The sequence below is a fragment of the Hippoglossus hippoglossus genome, chromosome 16 (genome assembly GCF_009819705.1).
Source record: "Hippoglossus hippoglossus isolate fHipHip1 chromosome 16, fHipHip1.pri, whole genome shotgun sequence".
Taxonomy (NCBI): domain Eukaryota; kingdom Metazoa; phylum Chordata; class Actinopteri; order Pleuronectiformes; family Pleuronectidae; genus Hippoglossus; species Hippoglossus hippoglossus.
Window position 1 is genome coordinate 7,030,703 of NC_047166.1, and position 11,411 is coordinate 7,042,113.

The following is an 11,411-nucleotide window of genomic DNA, read 5'->3' on the forward strand; positions in this document are numbered from 1 at the left end:
AGAGCCCCTGAGCTTGGACAAAAATGCCATGACTGATGGTCAGAGCCGGAAACAGACCCAACACTCTTTAATTAGCTAAAATACATAATCTTTGGATCCAAAATTGAAATGAAGACAACAATTGTGTCCTTACCTCACACCATGTGGTTCACCACATGTACAAATTGACTAACTCGAGAGCAGAAAACTTGGGTTGACAACAGTGGGAGTAGTTTAATTCACCTGCTGCTGGTATCATTAATGAGATGCAGAACATTCACCTTCATTCATTCTTGTCTTGTTGCCCAACATATGTTCATATCAGTCATGAGGTCTAAAGCCAATCCCATCATGGACTGGGCAGAATCCAGCAAAACACAGGTCACTGGACAAGTCACCATCTCAAAACCACTTAGGCCTACATTGAAAAAGATGATAAATTAATTCTCACATATGAAGCTGACTTCTCTGTGTTGAACTTGGAAAGAGGTCCAACATGAGGAAAAAATACGAATATTAGAGTCAAAGCTGAGAATGAATATTGGATTCCTACTTTTTTTCAATACTTTTTTTGAATTTGTGTATTCCTCTGATAGTTTCCCGCAAGCACAGATGCATAGTATGTGTGAGTCATTTTGTGTGTGTGTTTGCTCCCATGGATGGAATTTAGCCTGGCTACACCTAGTATCTTGAGTAACAATCAATGCCAAGCAGAGGAGAAGTGCACAAAAGAATTAGACAGCCAAGGGAAATGAACCAAATTCAATTTCAGCCTGGCCGCTCAAGCTGTCTGCCACATAAAGCCAAGACTTATTATGAGATGGGCACCGATGTCATTATTATTCAGACCTGATGAGGCACCCTCTATTTAATGGAATCTTTCAATTTAACTCACCTAACAACAATCCTTGCATTATGAAGCAGGTTCACCTCAGTATTTTGATCACCTGCTATTTGAGAAAAGTGGCAGGTGCATATATTGAGTATTCAGTGATCTTGTGGGATGTGAGCAGTTGGTGGTGTATTGATTCATTTAGATAAGAAATATTGCCTATTTCAAAGGCCCCTGCGTGTTACGTGTATGCTAAGGAGGCTGAATAAGTAAAGTGATGAGTCATTTGGCTGCCATAGATTTGGGAAATTGGTTTGTCATAGTGTTACAAAAGGCTTTTGCGTGGTGCATAATTGCTTCAGACTTGAAACTTTTGCCACACACACACACACACACACACACACACACACACACCCCTAACCCACAAGAAAACGTGTGGCTCTATGGCCTATGCAGAGATGTTTGAAGACATGAAAGGTGGTGTACTTCAGAGCTTTTCTGATAAATTGAGTGTGTGAGGTGTGTTTTGATAGAAGGGTCTTTTTTGCAATAGTCCGATTAGAATTTCAAACACCTCGACAAGAAAGGCTCACATGAACACTTCCCATCCAAAAAACAGTGATTTTAATCAGGTAGCATCCAATTAGGGAACTTCTACTGACTCAACATCTGGAGAGCAGTTGCCAGCAGTAAGCAACTGTGTGTGTGTGTATGCGTGCATGAGGGTGTTGAATAATGCACATTGCCACTTCTCATGGATCATTTTCTCTTTACATATATGCTGACACACAATAAAACGGCAAATGCCCAATCAGCCTGCAGATGACGGAATATCCCCCGTTGTGGAGTCATTTAAATCACTGCCTGGGTGTAAAAATACAGTGCAAGGAAGACTGAAGCTCTCAGGAGGTCCACCAGATCACTAAGTCAGTAACTAGGACTTGACACTTACTTCTAAACTTGTTATAGTTTCCTTTCAAGCAGCACGCTTAGTCCACGTGCATCATTGTTTTTTTCATCATCTTAAAGGAATCTCTAAAGGAATCAAGCTTCAAGCTCTTGTTCTATTATCACCAATATTCCTCTGGGTAATATTGTTGTTAGTTGCTTTATCATTGGTTCAAGAGCCTGATGAAGCAGAAACGAAGGTAGAGAGTAGGGGGAAATATTTAAAAATAACATATTTACTAAGGTTTTTAAGCATTGTTAATGTTTATGGTTATTTTTACACGCTAAACGCACTTGTTTAAGGTTCAGAAAAGATCAGGTTAAATTCTGAATGAAATAACAGGTGACTGGAAGATGTTTTTAACATTTAACCACAACAGTGTAATTGTGTTGCATAGACTTAAGCACAAATGGGAATGTACACTGTGTTCTACACGTTGTAAACTCACCATCCACACTTAACTTCTTACTATGAATGAGGGATGATAAATTAGCTTTATAATAACCTAATTTGTTGGAAACAAAATTTCTGTCAAATACAGTAATTGAAAACACACTGAACTTATTTCAAAGTGAATTCAACAACTGCTCAATTTGTGCAATATCTATAATCACACATGTCCTCTTGTATCACGTCGGTATGACTTACAAAGACCACATCAGACAAAGCACGTCTTTACTTTGTCTAGACTCCGTTACATTAATGAATAGTGAAGAGAACTGTGAAAACTTAATTAAGTGTCCAAGCCCTTGGCTATGCAGGGGTAGAGTGTCAAACCCCCTCATTCACTTCTGCACTCTGGGTCCTTAATGCACAACGTCATGCCAAGAGCCCCCGAGAAGAAAACCTGCCGGAGGAGCTTCCTGCAGGGACAAGAAAACTTGAACTGAGCTCCATGCCTGTCTGCAGACTAGTCATGACAAGGCCTGTGCCCCCCAGTGCTGCAACAACAAGATGAGCAAATTGAAAGTCACAGCACCAAGTTCAACATCTGACAGGAGCAAGAGGTCAGGGCTCAGCTCAAGGCTCTTGTTTACAGTAAAAGTGAAAACCATTTCAGCCTGTTGTTGTCTGCTCTTATTGGTCAAAAGCTTTCAGTTCTACTGTCTAAACGGAATTAAATTGCATTATGAATTTATTTGTTTATCTTTTTAGCATTCCATAATTCATAAAATGTTATAGTATAGCTTAGTGTATGAGTTACAGCAGCAATGATCGCCTCCAAGCGGTAACCACACCACAGCTCTCTTTATTTTATAATGAATTAAGCAAAAATTATCTATCTACATGCATGTACCGTAATGAACTGTAGTTTGTCAGAAAAATAATTGAAGTCTTTTTCAGTAAATTTGTATTTATTTTACATAAAATATACATTTATTTTCCTTGTTATGTCGAGCAATACGTTATCTTAATTGCACCTTTAATGCAACTGACCCTAATACTTCAGGCTGCTTGTTATTCCTTTAAATGTTTGTGGGGGAAAAAAATAAATAACAGAATCTGTAGACCAAAGCAAATTTATACATTTAGTTAGTAAGAAGTTTAGTCTTATGTGTTGCTGTTAAGAATCCTACAGTGCCACAAGCAGGGAGTTGCAGAAATTGCCTTTTCATTTTCTTCCTTAAATTTGCCTGATAATAGAATATATTTTTTTCTCATTAAATATTTTCTTTATCTAAGAACAACAGCCTGAACAGCTGCTTTAAACAAAGCGGCATTAATCCACATTAATTTTCATAGTAATTAAATCCTCAAAACCCTCACATCATCAAAATTAAAGGAGGGTTTAAATGAAAACAGAAATTAGCAGATGATTTTCTGCAATATATACTGTACTATGGTATTCTTGATTAGGACAAAAGATGTGCAATAAAATGCTGAAACAATGAGTAATTTGTCCATTCAACACAAACTATGTACATCATTTATCATTTAGGTCATTTAAAAGCAGAAATATATCTATGCCTATGTGTCTATGTGTATGCATATAAATATAAAATATCTACATGTATTTTTTATTATGTTATTATTTCACATGCTATTAAATATTATTTTCTTATGGAGAAAAGAACATCAATGGATGTCAGCCAAAGTACCCGGTCTGGACTCGTTTTTCATTAAGATTAACTGTGTAGCGGAGGCGGACTATCTTTCTTTGCCTCCAGCTGACACTTGTCCCCCTCCTACAGCAGTGGTGTGTGTGTGTGTGTGTGTGTGTGTGTGTGTGTGTGTGTGTGTGTGTGTGTGTGTGTGTGTGTGTGTGTGTGTGTGTGTGTGTGTGTGTGTGTGTGTGTGTGTGTGTGTGTGTGTGTGTGTGTGTGTGTGTGTGTGTGTGTGTGTGTGTGTGTGTGTGTGTGTGTGTGTGTGTGTGTGTGCATCCCTGTGTGTATGCTCTCGTGTGTGTACGTCTGTGTGTGTGTGTTCCAATGCTATCAAACAATGGGAGTGTTATCAGACATTGCCAAAGGCATATGAACGAATCAGAGAGTAATACGGACCCAAAATCAGCCTGTACCCAAGTGAACAAAGAGTTTCCACAGTGAGCCAAAATACAAGGTACTAATCTTGCTCTCGTGACTTGTTTTCACAATTGTTTCTCATACAGTAAACATTTTCATGTATAATGTTTTACTACTTAATCAATTTAAAAGCAACAAGCCCCTGAACAATTGTATAACTGTAGGAAGAGATATGCTGACATTTAATGGAATGAGCTCTTTGTTCCACCTATTGTACAATGATTGTTACAAATTCCATATCTCACATTGTGTTTCTTCAGTAACAAATTTTCCCAAATGCATTGCAACTTAATTCCCAAATCATAAAAATCCCAAAGCTTATCCCTGAAGCACTTCTTTGGTAAATTGTCTAATTGTTCTGGCTGCCACCTGCTACAGACACTATGGCCCCGTCCCAGTTCAACCTAAGGCCCTACCCCTTTGTTTTGCCCGTGGCCCTGTAGGGGTAGTGTTGTCCCATTTCTCCATGTGATGTAAGGGGAGTGGCCACCGAGCCCTTCAAACACACCTTCAACTGTAGTGTATTCAGGACCCACCATAAAAACGAAGGGGTAGACTGAAATTCCTGAATGCTTTACGAACAGACGAAGCAAATCAACATTGCGTTTGTTATGATGGAACATCCCAGTAGAGTCTTGACTTTTTTCCAACATAATTCCAATTCTCTACAGAGGCAGAGTTACTGGCCCAAGTTCACTTTCAAGGTAGTTTGAGAAGAGCAATATGAAATATAAAGAACAGCTTCATTGTCAGACCAACGTGTTCTTTCTTTTAGCCTCCATCAGGGTCATCGGAGTGTATTTGGCTGGTAAGGATTTCACATTTGGGGGATTGGTGAGAACAGTGAGACTCAATATTACATTCTATCAAGTTCTTCACACCAGAGACGCAACTTTTACATTGTGAAGATCAAGAGCATTACTTCAAATGGAGCTGTATTTGATATTTTACTCTCTGATTCAGCCAGAATAAAAGTGAAAAGTCTGAGACCTGGCAGAAAATATTAGACAGAACAGGGATGTGAGTTTAGAGAGTTGATCTTGTGGATATATACATTTATATGAAGCCAGTAGCATCTGTTAGCGACTTTTTAGAATAATGTTCGCTCTTCTTTTTTTTTACACAAAAGTACCTTGAACAAGCAGATTGCTGTTATGCTGTTGATTGGAAACTGATCTGTAAAAAAATTATATGACTATGAAATAACTCAAAATGTTCTAGTGGCTTGGGGAAATAAACTGAATCAACAACACAATTGCTATTTTAAGCACAACACCAATAATGAAAAAGTACAGGTATATCTCATTCTATGTAAATATTATGGTTGTATTTATCCAGTTTATAAAACGATTATCTGTAACTAATTATGTTGCTTATTGTAAAAAGGTTTACGTTGATTATAAGAATGATAAAATAAGAGAGGAGCACAGTAGAAACTTATTACCATGTGGGATCTAATGAGGACTTAAACGTTCTCAATAGGCAACGCTCAAGAATGGAGAGCAACAGAGATGACAGTGAAGCAACAACCCATTTATGTTTATTCGGAGCCTCCACAGAAATTGTACATTTGAAAACATTAACATTTTCTTTAGAATAAATCAGGGAATATAAATCTAGAAATGTCTCTCATGGTGTTAAAACAAGGAGTATCAATAAACAATACTGGTCCAGCGAGAGCCTTTTTGCAATTCTTTTTCAAGCATTAGTTGTCTGTAACAAAAGAGAAGAAAGAACTGTGCAGGAAAGAAAACTCACAACGATGATTCTCACACAGGGTTCATTATAACAATTAAACGATGTGCAAACTCTCAAGAACACTGCTGCTGTAAAATCTTAGACAATTCAAATCATCCTGACTTCATAAAAAGGTTAATAAAAATAATATACCATAAAATCCAGTTTTGTGACTCAAATTAAAACTAGAGATAAATGGAATAAATCTGAATCATGTATGAAATGAAGAAATTAATTTGTTAAAGGGAAAACTGTTTTAAATTATATTCAGTTTATCACACTGCCATCTTTACAAAAGCAGAGCTAAAGATACAGTCTAAATGACCTTCAACACCGTTATCTCTGCCACATCTTTAGTGTAATGCATACTGAAAACGTACCTCTGCTATAACTCCAGTGTGGCTGCAAGTTTTACTGGTTAGTCAATGTGCAGGTAATACGAGCAGAAAATCATCTGGAACACATCGGTCAAGCTGGGAAGTTGATCTCTTGCTTTGACCAGGTTCACTGCAAACATGAGCACATTTGTTGTGAGTGGGCTGTAAGTAGCAGTGCAAGTAGTTGTTAGGAAGTAGCTTGTTTTATGTCTATATTTTTTTGCAGTGTGTGGGCAAAAAACATTTTAATCACATCCTGCTAGTGTTTGGCTCTGAATAATTCCTGCTCTGTTGGATTTCTCAGTTTGAACAAACTAAAACCGCTGAGTCCTTATGGACTTGGTGGCTGTGAATTCTTCAAAGCTGTCATCAGTGGATACTGGTTTGTTCCCTGTAATGAACCCTCACCCCAGTATTCCTGGAAAAGGAAATAACACTTCTTAAGCATCTTTTCTCCTCCTGCTGTCCTTTCGTCCTGACAATACGTCTCTCTGTTCTGAGGGACACGTCTCCATCATCGTAGATTATCTGTTTTCCTTGCATCTTTGTGTTTGAACATCTTCATTAGCTCATCTTGTTTTTGCTCTTGCAATTGTTTTGTTTCATCAGCAAGAAGCTCTGGCTCAGGGTTAATGCAGCCATATGCATATTTGTGGTCTCTCAGAGCTGCAGGAGGAACTTGGAGTCGTCAGTAGTTTTTTATCCAGAATATGAACTGTTCCGCAAGGGAGTCATACCAGGCGCAGACAGCCTGGTCCTTAATTTCATCTTGGAAGGATTTTGGGTTGCACATTTCCATCTCCCTTGCTGTTTTCAGTGATGTGCCCCTTTCTGGATTCCTTGCACAGACACAGTAGCTCAGCATCCACAGACCTAATAACAGTCTTTCCCTCTGCTGCAGATTACTTTTTCTTTGTATCTATTAACTCTCTTGCGTCAAAGCTGTAAAGCCAGTTATTATCTCCTCGGGCTTAAGGTGAGGACCTTTGCAGTGGGTGAGGCTGGACTTCTGATGACTATGACCAAAACTGAACTACTTGTGCCAGTGGCATTCGTCCTGGAGTGATTGCCCGAATCATCAATGACTGTCATGAATGAATCTGCACCAGTGCCTGATTCTTTGTGTAGGCTAGTAGCTGTTAGGGGAATCCCTCTTTACTGTCCTTTGTTGCCAGCCTTAGGCCTGAGGGTACCTGGACCAGCGACATACCTGCTCAGCACATCACTGAAAAGCTTTATGTAGAACCAAAAAGGCCGAAAACGTTCCAACGCTCCTGCTCAGCGCGACTGCAGGATTTATTCTACGTCAGCATTTGAAATATGTAACAAATGACCAAATTTCTCACCTACCTTGTTATGTTCACAAGTTACTCTATTTAACACTATTAAATCAAGTTTTAATGTATACTAAGGAAGACAAATTTAAAGAAAACTGTTTCCATGTGAAATACATGCATTGGCACTAAATATATCTTCACATCAGGAAAATAACCAAAACAGACCCCTTTTGCTTGTCTTATCATTTCTATGGTACTGTTTTATATCTACCCATTAGCAACAGGCCCCAAAGACTTTTCATGGGACTGTCTATCTTAACACCTCTTATTTATTCAATTTACTACAAAAGCACATAACTTTGATCACTGCACACTATCACCAAAGATTCACAACACTCTTATCACTGATACTGGGGCACATGCATGTGATACTGAGGAATATTAACTGACCTGTATGTAGAAACAAAGAGGCAGAGAACTTGGGGTGTGTAGCTTGGGTTGGTGCTGCACAGGATGGAAATCTAAATGGATTAACGAAAGTCACATACAATAGTAAAATATAATGTAGCTTTTGTTTGCCAAGCAACTCAAAGTATGACGTCTAGCAAAGCGAGGATGTACCACTTCGTCAGGCTGACCTAGAACAGTATGTCTGTGTGTATCTTCTTCGAGTCTGAGCTATCAAATAATATGAACAAAATTGCTCGTAGGAAAAGAGAGGCCTGGTATTTCATCACAGTCTGACGCAAACATAAGCTACTTTAATCTGTAATGTGGGAAAAAATAGCAAGATTTGCACTAAATGGAAGGATTTGGTACTGTCACAGCCAGGCTCAATGGAGCACAGTTATTATTTTGTTGGATGTGATTTTATTGTGCCTGCCAAACCACTAGGTTGTAATTTTTCTATTTCTTCTTAAATAAATGTGATTTGGACACTCTAAATGTTTTTTGTATGAATATCCTGTATGCACATCTGTTTGCATGAACTTCAAAATATTGTATACTCTATTTATGATTACGGGAAATAAGGGAGCTGAGACCTGACACCTGAGGTCTGGGTTTGTGTCCTGTTTTGACCTGGAGGTTTGTTTGCAATACTCACAACTTACAATCCCACCAAAATGCCACCTGCCCCTCAAAATTCCTACATACGGGAGTTTAAAGAGGTCATACTAGCAAGTTGCGAGTGATCATTTGTGGTTCCTTCATGTAAAATATGATGAGTCTGTTTATTACTTACAAAACAGAGGGTTTGTCATTCTATTATTTTCTTTTTTCAGGATTTCCCTCAAGGGAGTTTCATTGGATGGAGCAAAGAAATTGCAGAAGTTCAACACATTGTTAAAAGGAGTGTTTTCCTCGCAGCCCTTCCTGCAAAGTCATTATAGGTCTGAGAGCTGTTTGTGCACCGCCTGTCTAAGCAAGAAGAAGCCACAGGCTGAGCTAAGGCTGCAACTTTAACACTCTGAAACTACATAATGGGCACTTCAATTGAAATGACATACCAATTATTTTAAAAGAACCTGTCTGACAAAAAAAATATGTTTTCTCAAACTTGACTCAACTTCTATTTTCCTCTTTGATATGCTCTTATTTTCTGGCTTAGATAATGGGAAGCAATATATTGACAGGACTAGTAATAGGAAGATAATTGTAGTTCTAATGACAAATTTTGTGGTCAACTATTTATAAACAGAATTTTGCGCAATATGCCAGTGACTACAAAGATGTCCATTCGAGAAAGGAATAATTTTTTTTTGAAGTGAGATCAGGAAATGCCCCACAGATGGCAGCTAATGGAGTTGTTGTTCTAGAAAAGTCACAAAAAGTCACAGTCAACACCTTTGGGTGTTGACTGTGACTTTTTTTTTGTCACCATATGCTGCATTAGCATTAAACCTGAACGATTTTTACCAGCTTTGCCAGACATCTAACAGGGCTGCATTTGAATGGTATACAACCATTATTGTTAACTGTCAGCAGACTGTACATTTTTGTTGGGTAAAGATTACACTTATCATACCAAACCTATATAAATCTATATGTCCAGTAAAAGCACTCCAGTTGATATATACTGATGTTCTCCTCTGGATAGTTAAGACAAATGCTTACTCACAGATGCTTTTATGCACTCAAGAGTTGCTGCTACTGTCTGCCAAAGCCTGACTTTGACTATATATATATATGTATATATACACTGTTAAAAGATGTATCACAACAAACAACGGGAGTGGTGCATATGTACTCTCTTCTCCCATCATTTTGAAGTCTTCAGAAATAATTGTACAAACACCATTTAACAGAGATGGGATGGGTTACATCTTTATTGATTTAGAGAAGTTTTAAAGATGTCTGGCTTTGCATTCAGCCATTTAAAAACTCATATTTATTGATTTAAATCTTACTTTAATTAAAAGCATGGCTGCAAGGGAGAGTTGGCAAAAGTATGTAAGGAGTTCTGAAAGATTTGGTTTTATGTCTTGAAAATCATCTTTTTTCACAAGCGACACTACCACTTCCTTGAGAAAAGAATAAATGTCTGTATTTAAATCATTTTGGAGGCTTAGTAGATGCTAAACCTTTTGCCAGGAAAACACAAAGACCACTCTTTGAAGAGGAAACAGAAGTTTGGAGGCACAGCAAGATGAACAGACACCCTATCTTGTCAGATCTTTGCTGTGAAAGGCATGTATACTATTTAGTAAAGTGTTAACCACAGATTCTCAGCCTGCAAAGATTCTAGCTCGAGTGAATGGAAACATGACAGAAGTTTATTTTTAACAATCCTCGTGGCAGCATAACCGTCAGTTAGAACGTCTGTCCATGGTGCAAACAGAATTCAACAGCAGGCGCCTTGTTTGGAAGAAAAACAAAAATAAACAGAACAACAGAGACAGATACATTATATATATATATATACATACACACACACACACACACACACACACATGGACATGGACATTGGCTGTGTTAGAGAAAGGCATCGACATCAACATTATATCAACTTGTTGTGGGGATCATAACAGTCCTCTGACTTACCTTTTGTTGACATGGACACTGCTGGGATCTTTTCTAGAGGGTTAATGTAGTGGAAAATAGGTTCAGGAATTGGTTCAGAACTGTGGTTTAGAATAAGAGGGGCTCAATGAAAGGTTAATGGTTGCCATTTCTCCACTGTTTGTTCATTATTCAAATGCCAAACAGGCAAACTTTAATCAACGCTCAGCGGCGCAAAGACCGGTGACGAACCACTTTCTGAATATGTTCATTAGATTTCTCATGTATTATTAAAGTAATCAGACCACCATGTCCTCACATTCATGTCACAAGTGGCTGCTCTGATCCACAAAAAAGAGAGAGGAGTGGAGTTTGTTATTTCTCTTCCAACGGCAATAAAGTGCCTCTCCATTGAGTTGATTGCATATACAAACAGAGGAGGGTGGAGGGCTATCTGTTTTGGGTTGAAATGTTCAGTAGTTTGATTGGCGTGATGAAATGGATGTTTTTAGAGTCCCAGCTCTTGCTAAGAATGTTTTTTATTATCCTGTCTTGTCTGTGAGCTGTATTGTTTCTTTGGGTACATGTCAAGGGAGAGAGAATCTCACAAAAACACTTTGATAGCGGCCTATAATAAGCTGCTCCTGAATCACTTTTGAATAATGCATTAACTCAGCCTATTAACAAATGTTTTGCACAGATTTATGAATAACGGTTGAAGTCTTTCGCTGATGTTAA